This window comes from Monodon monoceros, unplaced genomic scaffold (assembly GCF_005190385.1).
Source record: "Monodon monoceros isolate NGI ecotype Baffin Bay Population unplaced genomic scaffold, NGI_Narwhal_1 Super_Scaffold_15, whole genome shotgun sequence".
Classification (NCBI taxonomy): domain Eukaryota; kingdom Metazoa; phylum Chordata; class Mammalia; order Artiodactyla; family Monodontidae; genus Monodon; species Monodon monoceros.
The window spans coordinates 52,773,648-52,789,396 of NW_021703771.1; positions in this window are offsets into that span (position 1 = coordinate 52,773,648).

The following is a 15,749-nucleotide window of genomic DNA, read 5'->3' on the forward strand; positions in this document are numbered from 1 at the left end:
ATAGGGGCCCAGGGAAGTAGTGAGAGTGGGTAGGGTCGGCCAAGAGTAGGCCAAGTGACAATCTCAGGTCTCTGGTTTTTACACTATTGTCTTTTGTAGAAGCTGAGGAAGGAAACACAAATGTGTAATATCTACACTAACATAATGTCCAGAATTTTTCAAGTTTCCAGAGGAATAAGTCAAAGCACTGAAAGGTCCTTCCACTTACAGTTTATCGAGAAAGGAAAAAAATATACTTTGGGAAATACCTGACATCATTCAACTATAGAATGATCTGAGGCCTTGCTTTCTCCATCTCTTGCACCCCCGAGCACCCATTTTGCATGTACTTCACAGGCAATGTCTGGGTACAAGAGGATTAGGTAACAACCAGAAAACTCTGGTTCAAATCTAGGCTCACCCCTTAGTAACCAGGTCACTGACCATAATGACCTGTAGAATGGGGGAAAGATACTATAATACTACCTACCTCTGGATACCAACTCAAAGAGAAGATAAGACATATGAAAGCATTTTATATGGAAGCCCTATATGTATAGTTTTCGTTATTTTTTTCATTTGCATTACATGAGCTTTAGCACCCTGCCTCTAGGCAGGAATGAAGCTAAGTCTCTTGCTAACCTCAAACTAATTGGAACCGACATTTGACAGCTTCCCATTGGCCTGCTTCCATGTGCTGTGGAGGCCTCAGACTTGCCTCCTCGGCCCCCAGGCCATTGGAATGGCTAAAATAAAGTGTAGCTGATCTTGTCTTCCACTTGGTACATTGGATTGATTTGACATTTGCAATTATTGGGAAGCATCATGTCCTTGATGACATGGGGCTCCACCACAAGCATCGCCACCATCACCGCCATCACATCTGTACTTTACACCCTATCCCCAGCAGGTGACCAAAGACTGATAGGAAGGTACAAATCCTAGCCCTTTGGCCTCAAGGTGGGGCAACTCTGCAGCGAGATTTAAACTTCCCATAATTAGATGGAGGATCACACCATAGCCGGCTCCTTCCCCTTCCTTATCTTGCTTCCCTCCTTCCTTGACAAGGGTTTCCTGAGAAATGCTGATCAATAAGTCACATACACCTGAATCCTTGTCTGAGGATCCATCTTTAGGCAACCTCACTAAGACAACTATATTAGAGTTACCTGCTTTATGTTTTATCTACTGAACATTTTAAAATAGAGTCTTTGCCTCGTTATTCAGCCATCTGCAGAATGCTTCTCCCTGTCATCTAGCTGCTGATTAGAAAGGAATGCAAAATAATTGAGTAATGTCCCAAACGAAACACACAAAACAGGGTGAGTCTGTACATATTCAGCATTCCCATGTCAATGTCATCTAAGTAGCCAGAGAGAGGGAGCTAACCTCAAATCTCCCAAAGAAGCAGAAGAGAGGTATGATCATCTACTGAGGTTAGAACAATGGTTTTTGTTCATTTGGAATCCTGGAAACTTCTAGGAATTTGATGAAAGTTAGGGATCCTCTTTCCCAAATAGGCACAAAAACACATATATACAATATTTTGCATGAATTTTCAGAAATTTTGTTAGATTCTGAAGTAAATTCTAGATCCCAGGTAAAGAATTTTTGGCTGTAGTAATATGACCCCATCATTTGAAGGATTGAAAATCGCTTGTATTTAGTGCTGCTAAGTTAGTGCTAATAATAGTTTTAATTCCTATTTCATCTTCCACACTTAATATATGGGGCAAAACCTACTAACACTTTACCCGAATGGAGGACTCTCAGTCCCTCCTCCCAGGCACTGTGGGCCCACCTCTCCTGAGAGGCTGCCTGCTGACTGTCCCAAAGCTGCAAGCTTGACACCAGGAGGACAAGACCTTCGGTTCACAGCCATCTCAGCCCACTCCAGCCCCAAACACTCGAAAGCCCTGAGGCCCAGATTTAATACCATTTGGAATTAGTACCATCCCCTCCCTCTCATAGCTTGTTAACACCCAAAACATAACACCCTCCAGAAGTCTCTTCACTTTCAACTCTCATCTCCATAGTGTTTTCTACTTCCTCTCCTCTCCTCTATCTGCTCTCTGATCTTCCAAATCTTTCACTCTTCCCTCTATCCTCCATGCCAAGCTAAACAAAACTCTCTATACCCTCGACCTCTCTACCGAATGTTCATTTTCTTCATTCCTTTGCCTTCATTAAAACTGGGCTTTTCCTCCAGGAGCAGCTGGAGCAGATGTTTCTATTCGGTCTTCCATGTTCCGTGGACCAGTAAGAGAACTGGAATATTTTGTCTGCCAAGAGCGGCACCACCCCTCATCTGCTGGCATATTCTTCGCCCTACCAGATCCCCAACCTTATTGTTCAGAAACAGGCTGTATTTTCCTTATTTATTTTAGGAAATTTCATTTATGTTCCAGCTTACTGAGGAGAAGACTTGACTTTAAAAATTTCAGTCAATAACATGCAAAATAGGTAACTTTAATATAAATGTATTAAGTCAGGTTTCCCAGAAGCAGATCCTGAACAGGGACTCAGTTTTCCCTGATTTATTATGGGGACAGTCTCAGGAAATTCTTGTAAGGGAGGGAGTGAAGCAGACCAGGGAAGGGGGTGGAGCTAAACAAGGATGTGGTCCTTGCCTGATTGCAGGCAGAGGAGCTCTACAGCTTTAATCTCCTGGCAGAGTTCTCCCACCTTGAGGCAGAGGGGGCCAGGCACCATTCAAGGTGCCGAATATACAGAACTAAACCAAACAGACAAAATCCCGACTCCCATGGGGCTGCCATTCTCTTGGGGGAGGCAAGATAAACAAATATATAATATGTCAGGAAGTAACCGATGTTACAAAGAAACAGGCAGGGGAGGCTAGAGATTAGATGGTTCAGGGGTGTTGTTTTGGATGGAGTGGTTGGGGAAGACCTCTCTGGGAGGTGATATGTGAGTAGAGACCTGAATGAAGTGAGGGACTGAATCATACAGGCATCTGGAGGGAAAGTATTTTTGTGGAACAGCAGAGGCAGAGATCCTGATCCAGAAGCACATTTGACACATTCAAGGAAGGGCAGGGAGGCCTTTGTGGCGGGAATGCGGACATAGTTGAAGAGCTGGCAGGGAATCTGCTGGTACGGCCTACAGGCCGTGGTTAAGATCTTGGGCTTTTATTCTGAAAACGGTCTTACAGGTCCCACCTCCCTAGGCACAGTGATTGGCCTGAGACTGGACTCGTGATCCTAACTGGACCAATCATAGCCTCCCCACATTACTGGCCACAGTATTAGACCCAACAATGGGCACTCAACTGGGTTATGCCAGAGTTTTCTCCCCCAAATTTCCACGTTAGAGCTAAGAGAAGAGGGAGAGTTCTTCTTATGTAGCAAAGCTGAAAAATACGAGAATAGAAGCCGAAAAGTAAAGAGATGCAAAATGAGTGGTAGAGAAAGACGGTGCCATTGGCGGGGACATCCTTGATTCTGATGGCCCAGGAGCAACTCCATCTACTCACACCCTCTCCTCAGTTTGGCCACATTTGCTAGTAAATTCTCCTTAACCTGAACTAATTGGACTTGGATTTCTATCACTTGGAAGTCAGCATTCTCCTAACTCCTAGTGCTCCTTTAAACTTAATCTTTTTCCTCACTGGAAAAATAGCCACCTGCTTATGCCATCTGTTCATGGTTTGCGCCACCTTTTCTTTTTATTGTCATCTAGCAACTTCCCAGCTACTCTCTTTCACTCAAGTACTTCAAAGTGGTCCTTCCTACCCCAACTCCAGCATCATCCTGAACATGTCCTTGTGAGGATTCCTGACCCTGGCCTCAAACTTCCTTGGCTTCTTCAGTTGACACTACTTCTATCTCTACCATACTTTAATTAACTGTCTGCATGGCCAGACTCTGTAATATGTTATCCCCGAGAAGTGTCCCGTATCAGAAATCTTAAATAAACTCCAGCATCTCAAACTCAACCTTATCCTTCCAAATAGAATGAAAGTCTGGAACTGCTGCTACCACAGAGGACCACCTGCTTTAGAATTAGGACAACTCAGACTGGAGCAGAACCTGAAAATTCCTGAGGACACTGTTTGATGTCTAATCATGTAGGCTAATATATATTCTTTTTTTTCCTTAAGACTTGGTTGACTTTTTGTCACTTGCAACCAAAAGAGTCATTGCAAATGACTAATTCAAGGTCTTTTACCTGTGCTGGGCCAGTTGCCTATTATTTCCCTGAGCAAATATTACATATATGTTTTATTGCATATCGATATATATTTACTACTCGCTATTCTTCTCAAGCTTTCTCATCTTTCAAGCATGCTCCTGTTTATAATTTTGACCAACCACATTGTCTACCACTTCTTGAGAAAATTAAAGCACACACACTTGTACATACATACGCATCCATCTAAGAATTCTGCCTCCTCCTCTCTCTCATTTTCTTCCATCTGGTCTCAGAGAATGTGCTCTCTTTCCCACACACCAAAACTCCACCTAGTCTGGACCCCGTTCTCCACCCTGTCCCTACCATTTTTCCCGGAGAAATCCCATCTCAACCCTAACTCTTCAGTTTCTCCTTTCTCGAAGCAAGCTCCTCTTCCTCAGCTTAAAATAACGCTCCCTTTCTTTTGTGCTGTGTCCTCCTCTATCTCCACAATTACAAACTTGGTCTGCTAACCTTCACAGGTAAGCTCACCCACTTCTCGTCTATGACTACCCAGCTATAAGCTGGCAACTGACAAATTTTTGTCCAGCCCGAGTCTCGCCCCATAGCTTCAGAATCCTAAGTCCAATACCTCCTTACATTTCAACGTCTCAATTTACATGTCTGTAACTGAGTTCACCATCTCTCTATCATCCTAAGCCTGCTCGTCTTCATATCATCACTGTCATCCACCTACTCACCCAAGCTATTCAATCATTCTCCAGTCCTGGTAATTGGCGTTCTAAATATTCTTGAATCTCTGTCTGCCTTTCTACCTCACCACCTAGACCACTGCATCTAAATCAGGCACCCATGGATCAATCCTCCACGGCTGCAACAACTTCCTATCCAAAATGCAAACACGACCATGCCACTCTCTGCCAAAAATCTGTCAATATTTTATGGATCTAACTGAAACTAAACAAATGTTTCTGGGAATACTGAGTTTCATCAATTAATAGGACACTAGTCATTCTCAAACCAAATGAACTTTTTTCTCCTTTTGGCCAGTTTGAATTGTCCATGGCACCTTTTTCCTCATTAGAATGCCATCAAAAACTGACTATGTTCAGTTTTTGTCCATCAAGTTTCAATTATTTGCCCCTCTCTATATAAAGTTTAATGAGTGACATCAAGTTAGAAATGAAGAAGTGGGTTGGCACAGTAATGGAGCGCCTGTGAATATAAGATATGGGATTTAGATCAATATGAAATATTTGGGAGGTAACTGGCTTCAGTATCCAGTATGCCTGATCTTAGCCAAACACAGCTTCCCAAGAAAATCCCCGAAACGCTTGAAAAGTTTCCATAAGATGGATTGAAAAGGCTCTGCAGACTTCAAAGGACTGTTTAAAATGTTTTGATGAGTTACATGTAAATGAACACGCAGATTAAATTTCCATCTAAGGCCACATGCTCCTAAAACATTGAGGGAAAGTGCCTTGCAAAACATGCTCTGGGTTGTTCTGAACTCAAAGCAGTTTGCAATATTCAACAAACCTAAGTGTGGCAGGGCTCACCCATCTCTTCGTCAGTCTCCTTACTACTTCAAAGCATAGTCACTAACCAATAAGTTTCAATAAGAAAGGAAAATGTACGCAGAGGGTTAAACTAAAAGGAAACTGATATTCTGCTCGTTTAAAGGAGAGGATGATGATCCTAGAGCTATGAAAGAGCAACATGCACGGACCTAGAGATTATCATATTAAGTGAAATAAGTCAGACACAGAAAGAGAAATATCATATGATACCATTTATATGTGGAATCTAAAAAGATGATATAAATGAACTTATTTACAAACCAGTAATAGACTCACAGACTTCAAAACAAACTTATGGTTGCCAAAGGGGAAAGGTGTAGGGGGGAAGGGATAAATTAGAAGTTTGGGATTAACATTTACACACTACTATATATAAAACAGATAGCCAACAAGGACCTACTGTATAGCACAGGGAACTCTACTCAATATTCTGTAATAACCTATATGAGAAAAGAATCTGAAAAAGAATGGATAAATATGTATGTATAACTGAATCACTTTGCTGTACACCTGAAATTAACACAACATTTTAAATCAACTATACCCCAATATAAAATAAAAATTAAATTTTAAAAAATGCAAAGAGAAAGTTTCTTTCTCCAGATTTTATTTGTTCAATTACTGATTTAATTAACAAATGTATTTTTGAGCACTTACTACACGTCAGGCACCATAAGGAAATCAAAGAGTTACATGGATCATCCCTTAAATTTCCTGGGAGATAGAAAAATGATTTCTTTCACTAGCCTAAATACATCATTACTACCTGGAGAACAGTGTCCAAGTGAACACAAGTCATGGGAAAAATGGAGTAGAAGGTGTAGAAAATGTTCACATACATACATTCTCCAGCCAACAGAGCAAGAAATAGGCACACTGTGGTTTATGTAGTTCTGAGATAGTTGAAGGGCTGGAAAATTCATCCTGAACCTTGTGCCCTGCTCAGTACTGGCTCAGTACCTTGTGCACTGCATGTCCTGGATCTTGGTATTCCAGCTTCCTGCCTGGAGCATCCATCTTGTCACTGGTGTTCTGGAAAGTCCAGATTGCTGAACACTGTTGACTGCCCCAAACGGAGAACCATCTAGCTCAGAAATTTACTTTGTCAGCTTACAGCCTGGTGACAAAACCATGGGATGCTTAATTTGGGGTTTTCTAGCTTAAAAAAAGTTGCCAGCTACCTCTTGTTGAACATGCTGGTCAAAATTCCCTGTTATCCAAGCTCTCAGTCCCAAGACTGTATGAGATTCTGCCTGATTCAAACATGGCTGCTGCTAATTAATATTTTTTTTAATTTCTGAGTTATTCCACATTCTTCTGATGAGAAATAAAATGTGATCATCTTACTGTTCCCCAACAGACCACAAAAGGGAGGACAGTTGAGTGACTACCCTTAAAATTTTCAGAAGAGAAAAGGAAAAGATTACAGGATACAGACCCCTTTGATTACAGGTATTCTGAGAGCTGGGACCTCATATTCTATTTCTTTTCATGCTTTCCTATAATGCTTAATTCAAAAAAACACCATCCATTAACTAACAAAAACTCCCAACACTAAAATCAAGGCTAAAAGAGGGAAGGGCAGGGTAGTGGAGGAGATTGGGGGGAAAAAGCGTTCCTAAGAGAAGACTCCCTGGTGACAGACAACAACCTTTTCATCTACTCCTGGTTTGTACTTTGTCAGTCATTTTTGGCAAAGTAAAAAATGAGAATATTTCCCACCTAAGTGTTGATACACATTTAACTCCAAATCTCTAACATTCCCTGGACAGACTGAAAACAAACATGACAAGAGAATGAATGAGAGGAAAGGGACCGTGCTCTAGAAGTAAAAGAGGGTCCTGGTATGGGTCGTTGCTATCAGTTTTTTATTCAGCAACTGTCACACGGTGATTAAGTTACATTAGATATTGTGGGAATGAATTGTTACATGCTGGCAGCAGCCTCATGTTAGAGAAACTCTTCCCTACATCAAGGGTTGCAAAATTGAACAAGAAAAATGCACCCAAAAAAGTCTCTTCCGGAATGTGCGGGCTTTATTATTTCCATTTTGAGTGGCGTTGCATCCTTGCCACAAATTCCAAGGTCATGGGGTGAATTCTCAATTTTGACCTGCTTCTGAGCCTCACAGAATAAAGACTCACCAAGTCAGATTTTCCCAGTACATAAATTACATCCAGGGAGTAAATCAGGCACCTCTGGAAGCGGCATTGACTTTTTTAGGCCACCAGGACAACAGTAACTGAATTACTGCTTCTGTGAAATAAATAGACTCTTGTCTTGATCTGAAAGGGCTAATTCAGTTTCTTAAGGGGCCAAATCTAGTATTTTTTGAATATACGGGAAGACTGTAGGTTGAACAGCATGGGTCAAAGTGCTAGACCTAGGATTACATAGGTTCACGTAGGATCAAAACTGGATAGTCTGGTAGTCAGAGAATGTGATAAAGACCTGTAGTAGAGAGTGAATGACTTCACTGATGGATACATTCTGAAAGATTAGTCCTGTCTCTCTCCTCATGCCCATTTACTTATCTGTTAGACACAGTGGTCCCAGATGGGACAAGAAGAGGATAAACAAGCAAGCTACAAACCTCCAGCCATCATGCAGTAAGGCTCTTACCTGTGGTGAAAACAGCAGGAGGAGACTGCTGATCTATGGGCCCAGTGCTAGGAGCTGTCTCTTCCTTCCTGAGCCATCCCCCATCCCCCCCCCCCCCCACCCCCGTGACCACAGAAATGCTGTGTGAATTTGCTGGTTGAATTAAGATTGCTAAATACTATACATGTACTTGGCTAGATACTAAACAGATCAAGAAAGAATGATTCATATAAGTATACATTTAATTATTAAGTAAAGTTTTTACAGAAAAAATTTAATTTCACTAATACTTTCAAATTAATGAACATCTTCAAACATCATCATAATAAAAAAGAACATAAGAAGCAACAGAACACACTAAATGAACAATTAAATTTTTGGATAAAATTTACATGTTGCAAGTGCTTAAAATATTCCAGGAATTATTTTAAGCACTTCAGATTTTAAAAATTTTATTTGTTCCTCATGTGGACATACGTATTCTCAGAATAATAAAACTTGAAAGTATCTAGAGAATATTTAACCTGATCCTTTTGTTTTTACCAGTTGGCTTTATATTATACTATATTTGTAAATGTTTTTACTTGAAAATATGAAAAACAAAAAAGAGACATTCATAATTCCACAACCCAATCACTGCCATGAAAAATTTTATGAAGTAAGATATTAAAGCACATCTCTCCCAGAAGCAGCTTGCAGCCTTCCTTTTCTTTTTCCTTTATTTATCAAGATATCTCTATATTGAAAGAAAGAGAGAAAGAGGAGGTACTTTTTTTTTCAATCCTGTTCTACTTTTTGATTTAGAAAGTGCTTTTTCAGTTTACAGTAAATCATTGATATTATTCAGGATAAGCAAACATAGAGACCCTTCGTTATTTTTAAAGGTTGCATAGTTTTTTATTTTATTATGGACCATAATCTAATCCATCCTTCCTGTATTGATGGACAGTTAAATTCTTTTCAATTTTTTTCTACTACAAGCTGAACTAAATGGAGAATCTTACATATCTATATCGACTATATAGATATATATACATATATATTTTTAAAAAATTGTTCTAGGCTAGCATGAGATATTGAAAGGGAAGATGCTTGGTCAAAGACGTCCCATTTTGCTCACAAAGGAACCAGTGCCCCAGCACTGGTCCATGGAGGTTAGCTTGATATAAACTGGAGGGCTCACCATCCCCTGAAGGGGAGAAAGAAAACTGAACAGAGGAAACATCAAGGGAAGAATTAGATATCAAGGACTCATGTTTCCCTCTGAGTGTTAGAAGCCTGCTTGGAGTGACATGTGTTGTTATCAGAGCCTCACTACAAGGGGGACTTTGGACAGAGTGAAGAGACTAATCGAAGTCCCCTAATCCAATGGAAGATCAGCCACGGTGGAAGCAGGGAGCCTGGGCCTACTGTTTGATTGCAGCGCCTGAAGATGGAGTGAGGACGGACTACAGTTCAGAGCAGGAACAGGAAAAAGAAGAGCACATGACAAGCAGTCAAGGCAGAAGAGGCCCAGCCCCACGACTGCCGGCGAAGACCGTAGCCAAGAACATGCTCTGAGGGGCTTCCAGTCATCGCCTATGCTGTGATCACTCTCCTTTGTCCCAGACCTTCAACGGAAACTGATATACACCAAAGCCTTGTTGTAGCAGTACCCTGGGGAACAAAGCAAGAGAAAGACTGTCCCAAGTTCCAGGAGTGTCAGAGGCAGCAGAGGCCAGGGTTACAGTGGAGGCAACAGCAGAGAAACAAGCTGGCACCTGGCCTGGCTCCGAGCAGAAGAGCGCAGACTTTTATCCAAATGTACTAGGGGAAGCTGGCCTGGCAGGGGGAGGGAGAGTCCAGATTCTTCTGTTTTACTAAAAAGGGTCTGTCCACGCAGCAGACACATGGGCCACAAATGTACAGCCCTGTAATCTTAAATCTTTTTCATTTCAGCAAATGTGCCAGAAACACATGCGCCTCAAAATCCAATAGCAGCTTCAAGAGGATTTTTAGTCACTCATTCCTTACCCCACAGATTAAACTTTAGTTACCAAATCTCTGTGCTAGATCGAACAATTTGCTTCCAGTCTTTCCAGCCTCTGCCAGCCCCCTTGCCCATGCTCAGCGCCGTCTGTCACTGTAGCCCGCTTCCCGCTGGCTCCGAGCCACAGCTCTCTCACTGCTGTCGCTGACTGTACCAGTCTGCCAAGTGCTCCTAGCAGCAGCACGGGCCCATTGGGCATGAAGGGGGAGAAGGCAAGGACTTATTTTTTCCCTCCATTGGGTCTCTTTTTCTCTCCCCTCCCCTTCCCATCCTTTCCTTCCCCTCCACTGATCTCTCTTTCTCTGTTCCTGTCTCTCTGTTTCTCTCTGCAGTTCCTCACCTGCCGTAAGTCACAAACCGAAACACGTTTCTCTCTAGATCCTCCAATAGCTCTCTAGGCACTTATTACTCAGTGAAATATGGCCCATCAGACTTTGATGTAGTGAAAAGACAGAGGAAGAAACTGTGGTGAATTCTCTAGGAAGACCATCCAAAACCAAGATTCTTGCCGTTAATCCTTCCATATGTCCTTGCTAACAAATGTTGCAATAATTACACCATTCCTGTTCAGCCAAGGAACCCAGGAAGTATTAGCTCCAACCTCATTCCCCACCACCACCGCCAAAAAAAGTCTGACTTTCTAACACCATGATTGTTTTTATTAGAGTTCAAGTTTAGGAAGAATAGCTCACTCTCTTGCTTATCCTTTATACCTCAGGAGTTCAGATTTAGGATGCAGTACTGCATACCTCCTTTCTAAGATCATTATGTACTATGGTGCAGAAAATCTGGAGTGCTCACTGCAAGTAGTGATTTACTGGGCAATGATTTGCTGCCAGGAAAATACAATTGTTTATAAAATGAGAGGGCTTTGAGGAAGCAATATGGCATACTAGAAAGTGGACCGATTCCACATGGGAAGAATCATACCCACCTCAGAAGATTAAATAGGCGATGTATTCAACATGAGTAGTAAAGTACCTGACCTATGAAGGGTGCTCAGGACTGTGGTTGTTCTTTGGTTTGGCCTGTGAAGCTCTGGGATTTGTGACAGTTGCCACATTCTCATCCTTCTCTCTTAATAGGATCCATTATATTATGACTATTGAATAAATGTTTATAAGATTACAGACAAGGACTGGTTTTAAGTAAGAAATAAGTAACAGAGGGAAAGAGGTGAGTCTGACACTTATTGGATGTCTCTTATGTCTCAGCACAGTGCTGGGAGCTTTATATATTATCTTCACTTGGGTTCCTTGGAAACAGATTTTGAGGTGAAGAGTTGCATGCAGAAGGTTTATTGAGGAGTGTTCTCAGGAGATACACCCGTAAGGAAGGAAGGAGGCAAGGATCATGCGGAGAGAGAAGCTGACCCACAATGAAGTAACAGTTGAGACTTCAGCTTATCCCACAGGAAGCTTTGGAGCTGAAATGCCTTCACAGTTATCCCAAACTGAGGTGAGGGGCTGGATTTTAGATGTCCATAGAAGCAGTCATTGGCCAGAGACCACCCTCTGGGAGGGAATATATCCTTGGGTGAGGCAGTTCCATGCTGCCAGGTCAACTCTATAAGGGCACAGATATGAGCCCTCAGCAGCCAATATTCCCAGCATTGGTCTACTTTCCACTCTCAGTTCCTCTCACTCTCAACTGGTATCTCTGCTAGTCTAGGAACTTGCCTGGTATGGCGACCCAGACCCTTATTTCTGGTCACCATGCATTTCCTCAGCCATGGCTGATATACTTGTCCATGTACCATTGCCACTGGGTGTGAGAGCGCTGAACACAGTCTTCCCTGTGCTCACTGTCTAGTAGCAGCCCTACCTTCTCTTGAGGATCAGGTCTAACTTCTCCTGCCAGTATGGTGACTCTTTTCTGTTGGTTTCTTGGCAAAAGAAACCTGGAAAGACCAGATGTCAGCCATACTTCCACGTTTGTGGCACTCCTACTGTTCCCTCGTAGAGACATTCCTCCTCTGGGAACTAGGACCTCTAGACACACAGAGCCTAAAGCTGAGATTGCATGCTACATTTTGGAGGAAGATGCCCCATTCTCAGACAGTATTATCTCCAAGCTGGCATCTCACTTGTGTGTTTAAAAGGCCATGACACCACTCTCAGGTCAGCAGCTTCTACGTGTGATGGGACCAATGGATTCGTAATCGCAGGCTCAATGGTGCATATCTTTTGCTGTAAAGTGGGCCCATCGGTCCAAGGCAGTGTTATGCAGTATTCCATGTTGATGAATCAAACCCTCTGTAAGTGCTCTGATAGTGGTACTGAGCAGAGTTTCTGTGGGCAGGAAAGGCATACTCATACCTCAGAATATGTGAAGATTTCAGTAGAGATGAATTGCTGCCTTTTCTGGGGTGAAGGAGATCCAGAGTAATCAACTTGTTACTATTGTTGAACCTATACTGGCACATCATAATAACCAAAGTCCATAGTTTAACTTAGGCTTTGCTCTTGGTAGTGTATATTCTATGGGTTTTTACAAAAGTATAATGACATGTATCCATCGTATAGTATCAGAATATTTTTACTGCCCTAAAAATCTTCTGTGCTCTGCCTATTCATTCTTACCACCCCTACTCAGCAACCCATGGCACCTGGCAAACAGTGATCTTTTTATTGTCTCCATAGTTTTTGCCTTTTCCAGAATGTCATATAATTGGAATCATACAGGATGTAGCCTTTTCAGACTGGCTTCTTTCACTTAGTAATATGCATTTAAGGTTCCTCCATGTCTTTTCATGGCTTGATACCTCATTTCTTTTTAGTGCTGGATAATAGTCCATTGTCCGGATGTACCATCATTTATTTATCCTCTTACTTACTGCAGGACATCTTGGTTTCTTCCAAGTTTGGCGATTATGAACAAAGTTTCTACATACATCTACATACAGGTTTTTGTGGGGGCAGAAGTTTTCAACTTCTTTGGATAAATACCAAGGAGCATGATTGCTGGAATGAGTGGTAAGAGATTTAACTGTTGTCATTTGTTTGATCACCAGGAAGGAAAGGGAGGGTAGATATTGGTGGGGGGGGGGGGAGCAAGTATTTTCCTCATCACTGAGTCTTCTGCATGATCTTCAAGCGAAGTAGAGCCACTCTAATAAGGGAAGATGCATCATTTCTGCAAGCCCAGAAGATTTAAGGGAATTGGAAATTTCAAAGTTCACAACTGCATTTATCCAGATATCCTCAGCCCAGGTCTCAGGATTCCACTCCTCTCTAGTTAGGCCCCGACATTTGCTCAGGAGAACTGCCAGGATGTGAGTTCAGTTCAGTTTAGTTCTCTGAAGCTCCAGTACTCTTATGATTAAGTCCTGAACTTGGTCCTCCTCTCTCTCTGCCCTCCAGCTGCAAGAGATTAGGATTTCCCTAAATGCTGCCAAAGAGGCCCTCTAATTTTCACAGTCTGCCTTGAATTGGTAATTAATCACCCTAAGCCTGCCATTATCCCTCTTTGATGAATCAGTGGTGCTAATCAACAGCCATCCAATTCCAAAGTCCCTATAGTTACAATTTCTGTCATACTTCTCAATACCAGCCAATGTATTGTACCAGCCAGTATATCTCCTTCCACCAATATCCCAACCCAGTTTACCACCACTAAAAGTTTTAACAGTTGCACCAGGACAACATAACAGGGGCTATATATATTCTACCTGCAAGTAGTAATGGGGTCTTCATTGCCATTGAGTCAGCAAAAAATTCTTCTCTTAGAGTCTATTTCCTATGACCATTCCTGGTACCAACTGTTTTCAACTGGGTTCACTGGAAACAGAGTCTAAAAATGGAATGTTGCATGCAGAATGTTCTCAGAAGAGATACATATCAGGAAGTAAAAAAGGTAGGAACAGTCAGAGGGAGAAGGTGATCCATGTGAAGTGACAAGTGAACTTCAACAGATTCTATGGTGAGCTCTAGAGCTGGAAGGCCCTTCAAAATTGTTCCAAAATGAAGCAAAGGGGACTTGCCTATGAATCCCTACAGAAGCCAAGCATTGGTTTTATTTCACCCCTTAGGAGGAGATGTAACCTTGGGTGAGACAGTTCTCTGCTATGGAGGGCAATTCCCAGAGAGGAGAGCAGATATGAGCCATCTGTGGCTGTTATCCCCAGGAGCCAGGGTGATGTACATCAGCCTTGAGGAGGCGATCTTGGAAGAGATTTACAGTATGTACTTTATGTATTTTATCTACACTACAACCATGTGCAACTGAGAGTTTCAATCCTGCTTCTTTTCCCTGCCTCCAGAAGGACAGTCTTTTTTCCATGAGTTACAGAGAAGGAATTAAAAAGAAATTAACCCCTTGCTTGAGGTCAAAAGAGTGTGAGTGACAGAGACAGCAGGATCAAGCAGGCAAGTTGGGTAAGTCACTATGAGCATCAAGAAAGTGGTGGAATCACAGTCTTCAGCTGAAGGATCTGAGCTACGTACAGGAAGTCTTTAGAAGAAATTCAGCTTTTGGAGTCCAAAAATCTTATGAAGTTCATTGTCAGAGCATCAATGGATGGGCTATAGCCCAATTTCTCAGACATTGGCAAAAAAGGCTTCTGCTTGCTTTTAAGGGGAAACAGCTCAGGCCAAGCTACCCAACCCACCCTTCCAGAGCAGATTTATGTCATTAAAGGGCCCCTGCTGAGCTCTGTCTAGAACTCTCCACTGCTCATCTTCTGACAGTATAATGTTGCCTTGTAGCCTGCAGGTCACCAAGAGAGAGTGCCATGTATCTAGCAATCTCTAGTCTCAGACTCCACCTTGTTTTATCCTCATTTTTCTCAGCATTGGGCAGAATCACGGTCACTCTCAAAGTCAGTGACATCAGCCACTCTAGGAAAATGTGTTTGCAACATTACTTTATCCTTCACTATTGTCTAATGAGACATCCTTGGGAGAAGATCCACATATATTGCCACAACTACCACCAGATACTCCTTCAAAGCATATAAAAATGTGAATTCATCCCAAAGTTTGCCAGAGATCAAGTTCAGTGGCCAGGTTCCACTTCCAAATCATTGCGGTCACTTCACATACTTGGTACTAACGAACCTGAGAACCACTGATTTTGTTGCAAAGTGAATCTCGTTCTTTGACCACAGGCCACACCCCCAAACCCAGGCAGCTTGGTCCCAGATGCAGACTGGGTTATGGAGGAACAGCTTGGGCATGTGAATGGACCACAAGGGAAGATCACAGCCCAGAGGTCACCCTCCTGATAGCAGGCCAACTATCTTTACCTCCTTGGGGAAATAAAATCACTGTGAGGGACGAGTGCTGAATAATTATTTGTAAAATTAATGAACAAACTCCTTAAAGGGAGTAATTGTTCTCTGCATTTCACATGTCTGCCCATGGCTTGTCTGCTTCCGTGTGGAACTAGAAATTAATGCTGAGCAGAGC